The following is a 13018-nucleotide window of genomic DNA, read 5'->3' on the forward strand; positions in this document are numbered from 1 at the left end:
GCACAAGGTATGTAAGACCTTTCCAATGAAAACCTCAAAACATCATTGAAAGAAATTTAAAAGACTTAAAACACTTGAGAAATATACTATATGCATGGGTTGGTAGATTTGTTGTTAAGATATTCATTCTCCCCAAATGTATTTATAGGCTCAACACAATTTCAAACTCCCAGAAAGATTTTGGGAGAAACCAACGAGATGACTCTGTAATTAAGCACAAGTGCAAAGGACGTAGGATATCCAAACAATTTTTAAAAGGAAGAGCAATTTTTCAGGAATTTATACTACTTGATATCAAAACTTACTATAAAGTTATTGCTATCATAATACCGTGTGGTACTGGCTTCAGGATTGACAAACATCAGTGTAACTGAATAGAGAGACCAGACATAAGCCACACCTCTATGGTCATTTGATTTTTTTTTTAAGATTTTATTTATTTATTTGACAGAAGGAGATCACAAGTAGGCAGAGAGGCAGGCAGAGAGAGAGGAGGAAGCAGGCTTCCCGCTGAGCAGAGAGCCTGATGCGGGGCTCAATCCCAGCACCCTGGGATCATGACCCAAGCTGAAGGCAGAGGCTTTAACCCACTGAGCCACCCAGGTGCCTCTGATCATTTGATTTTTGACAAAGGTGTCAAAGAAATGGACAAAGGAAAGTCTTTTCAACAACATGGTGTTGGAATAAATAATTCTGCATCCATATGGGAAAAAAATTAACTTCTAAAAATTAACCCCTACCTCACACCATATACAAAATTTAATCTGAGACAGATGACAGGCCTAAATGTGAAACTTAAAATCATAAAAACTTCAGAACAAAACGTGAGAGAGTATCTCTATGACTAGGAGGGGGGCAAAGATTTCTTAGACATACAAAGCAGTAGTTGCCAAAAAAACAAAAACCAACCTGATAAATTGCACTTTATCAAAATTAAAAGTTAACACCAGTGAGAAAATGAACATGTAAGCCACAGACTGGGAGAAAACATATGCAAGCATATATCCGACAAAGAACTTGTATCTAGGATATATAAAGAACTCTTTCATCTTAAAAAAACTAAACAGCAATCAGATGTTTTTTAAAACTCAGCAAAAGATTTGAATAGACATTTCATGAAAGAAATTATACAAATTATCAGTAAACATAAGAAAAAGTGACTAACACCATTAGTCCTCAGGAGATCAAGTTAAAACCACAATGAGATACCACTGCATACCCACTAGAATGACTGGTATTCTTGGGTCTCCTGCCATACTCCCTGGCCCCCACCATCTTTCCTGATTGTGTGAAGTGGATTCAACAAATATTAATAAGGTCATGTTTATAAAAGACATCTTTTCTTTCTTTAATAAGCTACATAAATAACAGGCATAAGAAATTCCCTTGGGAGTTACTACTTAATTCTCAGAACTCCTGGGAGGTTTCCTCACTTTATTTATTTATTTATTTTTAAATATTTATTTATTTATTTATTTATTTGACAGACAGAGATCACAAGTAGGCAGAGAGGCAGGCAGAGAGAGGAGGAAGCAGGCTCCCTGCTGAGCAGAGAGCCCGATGCGGGCCTCGATCCCTGGACCCTGAGATCATGACCTGAGCCGAAGGCAGAGGCTTGAACCCCCTGAGCCACCCAGGCGCCCGGTTTCCTCACTTTAACATTAAGTAACAAGGAAGGAAAAATCTTGGCAACAGCAGATGTGGGTGTATTATCTTCTGGAACAGAACTTTTCATTCTTCACTCCCAATAAGGCAAGGTTAACTGACCTTTATAGCTACTCCAGAACAAAACTAACTGGGGGGAGTATTCCCCCACAGATAACGGTTCAAAACCTAGTACTAGAAAAATCAGTGTGATCTGAGATTTTGTACCACCACTTTTACCTTGATGCTACCTATTATCTACAGAATAAATCCCAAATCCTGTCCGTTGTTTAAGGCTCTATACACTTTGGACCCAACTTACATTTACCATCTCGTAGCTGGACTCTTCCTAATGTTGGCCCCTAATTGCTATATTCTTGCCTTTTCTGACACCATTTTTCTACTTGGAAGACCCTCCTTCCTCCTTCTTCTTTCCCAAGCTCTGTCTAACTCTCAAGATCAAACAGCTCAAGTCCACTCTCCCCTCAATGCCCCTCCCCGCCCAGCTCTCTAAACCCTTAGATTTTCTCCCCCCTTTAAACCCTTTTAAGAATATGTGGTTTTTTGCACCAGTCACTTGATACTTCCTATGTGCTGCCTTCGGTTTCTCATTGCTCCTTCCCTATCTTAATGTATGCCCAGTGAGACTATAAACTCCTTCAGGGCAGGGAACGAACAGTCCTGGTCCTACGTTGCACTCTTCTTGGCTGCAGAAGTGTTTCCTAATGCAGATGACTTGGATGTCTCAAATGCTCTAAATTTGGATGTGGATTTGTAAAGAACTATCAGAACTTGGGGAGACTCAATATACAGAATGTGGCCAATCAAGCTAATCTGCTTTTGGAGCCACAGTTCATTCATTATCACTGCTCCTTTCTACTTCCCACCTGTCCTTGAGAGTCTCTGTCCTCTATTATCTATATACACACAGATGCTTCTTGACTTTCAAACTTTTATGTATTATGGAGCTTTGCTCCAGATCCAAAGTAGGTTAACTCATCTATAACACTAGCAGATGACTCTGGTGTAGTTGATATGGTGCCAGTGGGTTTAAGGATAAATGAACCTACCACAGTTGTTTTGAACTCTGCCTTCTCTTCAAGCGGATGTCTCCTTTCGCCTTCCTGTCATCACTAATTTCTTTTTCTTAATTCTTCACAGATTTGTTTGTGCCCAGGACCTAGCTTCTGCTCTGACAATGGTCACATTTAAGTGGACTCTGTATTTGATCATGAGTTTGTTGTTCAGCATTTTATTTTGAGTCCTAAGTATATTTATTTCTTATTGAGAGAAAAGGGGTGCATTCTTTCTTTCTCTCTCTCTCTCTCTCTCTCTCTCTCTCACACACACACACACACACTGTATTTGTAGTTAAAGTAGATTATGAAATGCTAGAGCAACAAATAAAACCTGGAAATCTCAATTGGCCAGTGACTTAACATTACAAAAGTTTATTTCTTGATCATATCACAGATCACCACAGTCCATGGTCCACAGGAGAAAGTTTTCGTCCATACTCTGGCTCTGACACCTCTGAGATCTTTGGAGCTCTCCCTTGGATCCAGTCCATCTAGCCAACTAACACTGGGGAAAAGATCAAATGGAAAATCCACTATTTCTCAACTGCCCTGGCCTGAAAATAAAATACACATTCCCTTGGCCAGAATTTAATTACACTGGGAATAAACAATAAGGAAAACTGAAAATGTAGACATCCTAATTACCTAGGAAGGATTTAACTGGATATTTCTGAACACAGTCAATACAATGCCTTATCTCCTCTATCTTCCAGTGGATTTTCATTTTATTTATAACGTGAAATCTACTTTTATTTCTTTTTTCTATCAGAGATTCTTCATGGAGCATAATGACTTCTTGTTAGAATTTGGGTCAGTGCTTTTTAGGACCATGACATACCTCTCCTCTTGGATTATTCATTGTCTGCTTAGTTTAGTTCTGTTACTTCTTATAACTTCTGGTTTTTTACTAATCTGCTACAGTACATCTCCAAATAAATTTCTCTAAAAGAATGCTTGAAACTTACCTCCTTTAAAATATAAGTTTCTTTTTTTCCCCCAAGATTTTATTTATTTATTTGACAGACAAGAGATCACAAGTAGGCAGAGAGACAGGCAGAGAGATAGGAAGAAAAACAGACTCCCTGCTGAGCAGAGAGCCTGATGTGGGGCTCAGTCCCAGGACCCTGGGATCATGACCCAAGCCAAAGACAGAGGCTTTACCCACTAAGCCACCCAGACACCCTAAAATATAAGTTTCTTGAAGGCAGGACATCTGTCATGTTTGTTCTTGTATCTCTACTGTCTGAGAGAATGTCGAAATAGGTACACAGGACACATTTGTTAACTAGGCAAAAACTTCTTGAGTGTTTTTCACGTCTAAAAGTCTTTTTAAAAAATAATTTGGGGGGCTGCTTGGGTGGCTTAGTTGGTTATACATCTCACTCTTGATTTCAGCTCAAGTCATGATCTCAGGGTTGTGAGATGGAGTCCCACGTTGATTTTCTCTCTCTTTATGCTCCTCCCCCAAAACAATAAAAAAAAAATAATAATTGTGTTTGAAGCACCTGGGTGGCTCACACAGTTAAGTATCTGACTCTTAATCTTAGCTCAGGTCTGGATCTTGGGGTCATGAATTTCAGACCTCGCTCTGGGCTCCATGTTGGATATGGAGCCTACTTAAATAAAAATATAATAATAATAATAATAATAATAATAATAATAATAATAATTTTGTTTAAAAAATGTTAGTACGGAGGCACCTGGTGGCTCAGTCGGTTAAGCAACTGCTTTGGCTCAGGTCATGATCCCAGGGTCATGGGATTGAGCCCCTTTGCGGGCTCCTTGCTCAACAGAGAGTCTACTTCTCCCTCTCCCTCTGCCTGCTGCTCCCCCTGCTTATACTCTTTCTCTCTCTCTCTCTGTCAATAAATAAATAAATAAGATCTTTTTTTAAATGTTAGTTTTGCCTTTATCTTAAAAATATTTTATCCTGGGGGCGCCTGGGTGGCTCAATGGGTTAAAGCCTCTGCCTTCGGCTCGGGTCATGATCCCAGGATCCTGGTATCAAGCCCCACATTGGGCTCTCTGCTCAGCAGGGAGCCTGCTTCCCTTCCTCTATCTCTCTGCCTGCTTCTCTGCCTACTTGTGATCTCTGTCTGCCAAATAAATAAATAAATAAGTCTTTTTAAAAAATTTTTTTTATCCTGGGGCACCTGGGTGGCTCAGTGGGTTAAGCCTCTGCCTTCGGCTCAGGTCATGATCTCAGGGTCCTGGGATCGAGCCCCACATCGGGCTCTCTGCTCCCCATCCCCCACTCTCTGCCTACTGTGATCTCTCTCTCTCTGTCAAATAAATAAATAAAACTAAAAAAATATTTTATCCTCAACATTAATACATAGTTTGATTGACTATAGAATTTTAGGTTTAAATTATTTTCTTTCCAAAACCTTGAAAAGAGTGCACCATTATCTTCCACATTTAGCGCTAATTGACTTCTTATTTCTTTGTAAGTAACAATTTTCCTCCCTTGAAGTTTTTAGAATCCTTAATAGGATTTTAAATTTAAGATTAGTAAGTTTTTTGAAATTTCATAATGATGGGTTTGGCTAACACTTTTTTTGTTTTTTAAATGTTTATTTATTTATTCATTTATTTATCTTTTTTATCATTTAACTTGCTGTGTCCCTGGTAAGTCCTTAGTCTTTTCAGTTTGATCACTCATGTAATTTTCATCTCTGGAAATTTTTGTTTATATTATTTCCTGTTCTGTACTTCTGTCCTTATGAAACTCTCATTTTCCCTGTGCTTTCTATATTTCTGTCCCTGTCTCATACTTTTATCTCTGTTTTTTTTTCTTTTCTATATTCTTAAATAGTTACTGAACTTTATCTTCCAATGAACCTTTTTGGAGGGCTATCGTGATTTTTGTTTTAAGAATTCATTCTTTTTCTCTGATTGTTCCGTCTATACAGAAATACCTGAAAATAATTTTTTAAATGGCTGTCAAATCACTTGCATTATCATTGGTCTTTTTTCTTTTTTTTAATAAAGTATAATTAACACAGTGTTATGTTAGTTTCAAGTATACAGCCCTTTTTTTCCCCCCAGAATTATCTCTATCTCCATCCGAAGTCAGTTTTACTGAGTTTTTCATCTTTGTTTTTCCTTTTCATCTTGCTGGTTTTTTTGTCATGGTGGCCTGTTTATATTTTATATAATAAAATAGATATATTTTTTATTATAATAAACTTGAATGGATATTTAGATCATTGGTGTGGGGAGAAACAACTAACCGGGAGCTCCGTGTACTTGGAGAAGCATGAAATCAGCAGTTTAGCTGTGGATTGAACTAGTAGGGTGTCAGCAGTCAAGCTGACAGCTTCCCAAACGCTAGAAGAACAGCCCCACTCTACAGCAGCAATGCACACGTTAGAAGCCTTAGCGCTTCTCAGATATTTGAATTTTCTGAGGGTTAAGGTCTTTCCAGTCTTGCCCAGGGCAAAATGCAGACTGGTTGCTGTATCCTACAAGCAGTTCGGGAGTCAGGGCTGGGGAGGCTAAGTATTGTGTATAACGATCATCAATCAACCCATGTGTTTTCATCCCGGCTTCTCCTTCTGGATCTCTGTTGTACCTCCAACTCAGAATGGGGAGATTCTGTAAAATTCTTCAGGACAATGACTTCTACCCCTGCGCGGCAACCCCTCCATGGTTTGCTCTGGGCGACAAGTTCTTCCACTGAGTGTCATCCATCAATATGCTTCCTTCCTCTTTTTTTTTTTTTTCCTTCTTTTCTTATCTTCCATACACTGTTGAAATTTCTTGTGTTCCTCTATATCTATATTATTAGAAAAGTCTCCCCGCCCCTTTTTTATTTGTAACGTAATGGAGTCTCGGGAAGTAGTGATGAGAAAAACATGCACTTGATGTGTCGTCTTGAACTAGAAGAAGAGCCTATATACTTTTATTTTAACATCTTAATTTAATTTAAATTTTTTTCATGTTCCAAGATCCATTGTTTATGCACCACACCCAGTGCTCCATGCAATCTGTGCCCTCCTTAATACCCACCACCAGGCTCCCCCATCCCCCACCTCCCTCTCCTCCATAACCCTCAGTTTGTTTCCCAGAATCCACAATCTCTCATCTTTCCTCTCCCCCGTCGATTTACCCCAATTCACTTTTCCTTTCCTTCTCTTAATGTCCTTCATATTATTCCTTATGCTCCACCCCCCTGGTGATTATGATCCGACAAGTTTGGGAGACACTGTCTCCCAAAACTGTCTTTTATTCTTACTTACCGTTTATTTTAAGCACTGAATGTTTACTGGTTTGTACCTCCTTGCATTCTATGCCTCAGTTTTCCTACTAGTTGATCATTTTCATTACAGCGGGAGCATATCTGATGATTCTTTGTGATTAGCCTACCGCCCTTCACCCTTGAACCCTTGAACACTGTCAGGCATGGCTTAGAAGTTCAATAAATTCTCCTTGAGTAACAGAATGAACAAAGGGGTGAGCAAGTGAAGGAATGATATGCATTTGGGTAAGTAGTTTCTCTAGTATCTTACTCTGCTCTTACTTACTCAGTAGGTTCTTTTTTTTTTTTTTTTTGAAATAAAACTAGTCAGCTATATGTAGCCATTCAGAATTAATTCCCTTTAAAAATAGATACGGTGACTCACTTTTATTTTTTAAGGAAACTTTCCATTTCCACGAGCCCTATTTCCAGAAACACTCCGTAATGCACAAGCTTTCAGCTTGCAAATGGTTTCATTTGAGTCTCATACCAGGAATAGCTTGTATGAATCCATAAACATGAATGCGGCTCTTCTTGTGGGATTCTCCTATTTTAGTCCAATGCTTACCTCAAATAGAACCCATTTAGGTGAATTCTGCTGCCATAAGCCCATTTAAACTCAAGGTTGCTATTGTAAATAACAAGATTAAAAGCAAACATACCTCAGTCATCATTGATTCATATCTCAGACAGACAATAAAATAAATATATCTATTAAAGTATATGAGGACAAAAATGTTAAAAATTCATAATCCATTTTTATCATTCTTCAAGGTGAGTCTGAATTTTTGATAAATAACATACACAATCCTTATCTTAAAGAGCTAGTTTTTAATGAACACAGGAATAGAAATGCTGAGATTTAAAAATAGGAATAGAAAGAGAGCTGCCAGCACATTTATTGTAGACTTATTCTAAGATCTGACTTGCAAATATTTTTTCTTTACCTCATACTCGATATTTTCCATTGAGTGAGTGAAAAGTTTTAGTCAGTTTCAATAGTGACTGTTTTCTTCAATCAAGTGTTTTCATATGAATTACAGAGGATTCAGGTATTGTGCGTAATATTTAAGTCAGCCAGGACCATGGGGATACAACCAAGCAAAATTCAGAATGTGGGAAGTTTTACAGGACAAATGACCCAGTTCTCTCAACAAATAAATTACTTTCCTTAGTTAACTTTGAAAGAGTACTTGGGCTGCTCTGGGGAGAGTAAACTGAGGGGAAGCAAAAACCATGGAGTCTGGTCAGGAGCTACTGTGCTGATCTATGCAAGAGATGATGGTAACTTGCACAAGGGTTTGGGTGGCAGAGAAGATGAGAAGTAGTCAGATTTGGATCTATGTTGAAGTTAAAATAAAAAGAATTTGCTGATAGATTGTATAAAGGGTATGAGACAAAGAGAGTGAAGAATAATTCAAGGTTTTTTCCTTGAACCACTGGAAGGATAGCCTTGCCACGAACCGAAATGGATGACTATAAGAGAAGTGGGTTTCAGAGGGAAATTGGGAATTCCATTTTGGACAAGGTAAGTTTGTGACATCTATCAGACCCCCAAGTGATAGTCAGCTGGAAATACCAGCCAAGAGTACATGAGTGAGTTCTGGGTAGGAGATATAAATTTGGAAGTCTTCAGAGTATACAAATGTCAAGCTGTTAAAATAAATTAGATCACCACGGGAGTGACTGTGAGTAGAAATTTGTTGCTTCAAAAATACTGTGGAACAAACAATCTCAATATTTAGTGACTTAAAACAATAATCATCTGTTTTCATCTCTACTTTATCTTCCTGTCTCTCCCTACCTGATTTGTATATAGGGCCAATTTTGGAGGTAGCGTTTTTATGTGTCTGTGGGCAATAATACATCTCTTCTTCCCTGTAGGTACTAACTAGTTGGCCTATTTAAGCTTAATTTCTTCCTGGGACATTAACAACTCTTCTTCTCCTTCTTCTTCATCTGCTTCTGCTTCTGCTTCTGCTTCTTCTTCTTCTTCTTCTTCTTCTTCTTCTTCTTCTTCTTCTGCTGCTGCTGCTGCTGCTGCTGCTGCTGCTGCTTCTGCTTCTTCTTCTGCTACTGCTTCTTCTGCTTCTCCTGCTTCTGCTTCTTCCCTGCTTATGCTTCTGCTTCTTCCTGCTTCTGCTTCTTCTCCTTCTTGTGCTTCTCCTGCTTCTGCTTTTGCTTCTTCTGCTTCTTCTTCTGCTTCTCCTGCTTCTGCTTCTCCTGCTTTTGCTTCTGCTTTTGCTTCTTTTGCTTCTGCTTCTTCTGCTGCTTCTTCTGCTTCTGCTTCTGCTTCTTCTACTGCTTCTTCTGTTTCTGCTTCTGCTTCTTCTTCTTCTTCTTCTTCTTCTTCTTCTTCTTCTTCTGCTTCTGCTTCTGCTTCTCCTTCTTCTGCTGCTTCTTCTGTTTCAAGTAACTCTCATCCTTCTCCTAGAACCAGTGGACTGGCTAAAGCACAGTTGTTTTTCCCCTTCCCCCACACCTCATGGCAATTTCAGCGGCTCAAGAAAGAAACATACAAGACCTTTTGAGGTATAGGCTCAGAGCTGGTCCAGCACAACTTCCTTCTTATTCTATTGGCCAGAATAAGTCATATAGCTGAACTCAAAGTTCAGGATCAGCCCAATGAAAAAGCAAAGGCACTCATACATGGAAGGGTAGAAATTGAGTTCAGTAATGCAGTTTCTCCCAAGTCCAAGGACTGAGTCCATCCTGGACCACTTACCTTTAAAAGGTAAGTTTGAATTCTACACCCACCCTGCCAGCCCCCCCCCCTCATCTAATCAGGGGCCAAAAGTAAAGATTACCCTAGACATTATATAACCATTGCTCCCCATTGCCTAAAGGAACTTTCCTGAAGGCATTCATTCTTTGATTTTTGTCAAAGGAATGAAAACATTGACTCCATAGTACCAGTTACAAAGAAAGTCTGTGGTGAGATGGTCCAAGATGCCAACGTGTGCCTTGTAATAGTCTGAATACAAAAATAAATAAATAAATAATACTGAGACCAAATGTTAAGGAGCCATCTGTATATGAAATTGAAAACCACTCGACAGCAGCACCTGCTAAGAAATCTTACATGAATTGGTAAAAATGGACCGCACAGACCTCAGAATCTCAACAGCATGCAGCAGGCTTTAATTTTCAGTAAAGTACACGAGTTGGGATTTTTTTTTCCAAGCTACTAAGATATAGAATATGTGTTTTTCCTAATATTTTTCCTAAATATTTTTTTTCCTAAACTGAGACAATTGTTGAATAAATATATTTTTAAAATTCCAAGCTTTTAAAATTTATTTGGAAGTAAGGACATCCGAGGAACAATTTTTAAAAATGTAATCCGCTATTATCAGCTTAGTCCACAAGCCTGGATTTTTGAAAAATAGTAGATCAGTAAATGTGGTACTAGTACTCGTACCCTATCTTATATTTTAAGCTTCTTTTGCTAGATCTAGAGATTTTAGGAGCTGAAGAAGCCTTAGAGATCGTAATCACCTAATTTTATAGATGAAGTAACAGAGGCCCAGAGAGATTAACCTGATTCTTTTGAAAGTACAAGAACTGAATCATGTGAGCTGTGACCAGGGGCAAGTGACACAAAGAGGTAACTGTGAGAGAAGTTTACCCCACCTCCTCTACATCTATCCCACATTACCCCCTCCTCAGTAAATATACAAGCTAGTAAAAACTGTGATTTACTGCTCAACCAAAGCTTCCAAACAAGGCCCCTATGTGTTCTTTCCCCTCTCCCAGCCCAGGGTAGATATCCTGGATTGGTCACTGTCCACTTACAAGAACAACCTTCCTTCTCTATCACCAGTGGGATCTTTAAAAACTGGAGGATTTGTTGGTATCTTGCTGTTTCTTTTATTTCCTTTACTTTATCTTCCTGTGTCTTTCCCTACCTGATTTGCATATGGGGCCAATTTTGGAGGTAGTGTTCTTATGTGTCTGGGGGAAATAATACATCTCTTCTTCCCTGTAGGTACTAACTAGTTGGCCTATTAAAGCTTAATTTCTTCCTGGGAGATTAACAACTCCTCTTCTCCTTCCTCTTCTATTATTATTAGTTTTGGCTAGTGTCTTTTCCAGCAGCAGCAAGCACATAGATCTCCAAAGTCCTTTCTGGGACTAATGTGCTGCTTTTCTATTTTCTATTTTAGGGGACCATGAGAAGTTCAGAAGGTGACTAATTTGCATACTCAACCTCAAACAATATCTAAAACTCAACATAATCAGACTCAGTTTATTACTGCTGCTGTGAAAGATAAACAAAGCTAGACACCAGTTACAATGGTAAACACAGATTTTAATCTGTATTATACTATTGCAATAGGCAAGAGGGTCAAATGCAAACTGACCTCAATGTCAATTTGTACAGAGGTGACTGGGCATTTTAAAGGGAGAAGAAAGGGAGGCGAACAGGGGCTCAGTAGAGTCAGAGAAGTGACAAATTTGACAGGCCAGTTGTGACGGTTAGCTGACAATTATTAAAGTTAGGATTCTACCCTCCCACAGACACTGGGAAACAGAGGCTTTATTCTTCCTGATGATTACATTTTAAAGGAATGACTTTTAGGCCAGAAAGACACTACTGAATTATAGGACATACATACACATCTCAAGGGACAGGAGAAGGATTCACAATTGTAGGCTATTTATTTATTTATTTTTGTAGCACCCCCCAACCCTTTAAATTTCTTTTCAGTGTTCCAGAATTCATTGTTTATGGACCACACCCAGCACTCCATGTAATATGTGCCCTCCATAATACCCACTACCAGGTTCACCCAACCTCCCACCCCACTCCCCTCCAAAACCCTCAGTTTGTTTCTCAGAGTCCACAGTCTCTCATGGTTCATCTCCCCCTCCAATTTCCCCCAACTCACTTCTCCTCTCCATCTTCCCATGTCCTCCGTGTTATTCCTTATGCTCCACAAGTAAGTGAAACCGTATGATAACTGACTCTCTCTGCTTGACTTATTTCACTCAGCATAATCTCTTCCAGTCCCGTCCCTGTTGATAGTTGGGTTGAAAGTTGGGTATTCATCCTTTCTGATGGAGGCATAATACTCCATAGTATATATGGACCACATGGTCAGGGGCCTATTTTCAGGTTGGCTAGAACAAATTGTAAATTCTTTTGGCAGCATTGAGTTTTCTCAGGCAGACACTTTTAGGGGGGGCCTGGGGTCATCCTAGGGATTTGGCCTTGAGCTGTTAGAAACTATGTTACTGTTTGTTTAAGTCATTTAATGCAGGGCTAGGAGAGTGGATGAAATCATTTGTGTTGAGAATTTGTAGTTTTTAATAGGCTGAGGTTGAGATGTAATTAAGAGGGTTTAGAGGAGACTGGCTAGTTTAATCACAGAGAGAATGTTTCTCACTGAGTGGTTTTAGTACGTCATTTTTTTTACTTAAAAAAGACACTTATTTGCCAAAGCCTCTGTTTCTTTATCTGTAGAATAGGAATATTAACATCCCTTGCGGCTCTAAGGAGCATCTGGTACAGTGCTGTCCAACTGCAATTCTGTGTAAGCCTCACATGCAGTTATCTATGTCGTCTTGGCCACAGTAAAAAAGAAAAAAAAAATAAGAAAGAAAAGAAAAAAGTAGAAGTAAACAGTAGAAGTTAATTTTTTAAAAAAGATTTTATTTATTTATTTATGAGAGGGCACAAACACGGGGAGCAACAGAGGGAGAGGGAAAAGCAGGCTCCCCGCTGGGCAGGGAACCAGAAAAGGGGCTCCCTCCTGGGGCCCTGGGATCGTGACCCCAGCTCAAGGCAGATATTTAACCGACTGAGCCACTCAGGCGCCCCTACCGTAAAAGTTATGCTAATTATTCAATTTATTTACCTAATATATTCAAAATATCATTTTAACATGTAACCAATATTTTAAAATTAATGGGAGATTTTACGTTGTTTTCGTCCTAAGTCCTTGAAATCCGGTGTGTACAGTCATATACACATTACAGCACCTCAACTGCGACCAGCCACGTTTCTAGCTTTCAGCAACCACGCGTGGCTGGCTCCAACCCTGGACTGCGG

This window comes from Mustela lutreola, chromosome 11 (assembly GCF_030435805.1).
Source record: "Mustela lutreola isolate mMusLut2 chromosome 11, mMusLut2.pri, whole genome shotgun sequence".
In the NCBI taxonomy this organism is placed as follows: domain Eukaryota; kingdom Metazoa; phylum Chordata; class Mammalia; order Carnivora; family Mustelidae; genus Mustela; species Mustela lutreola.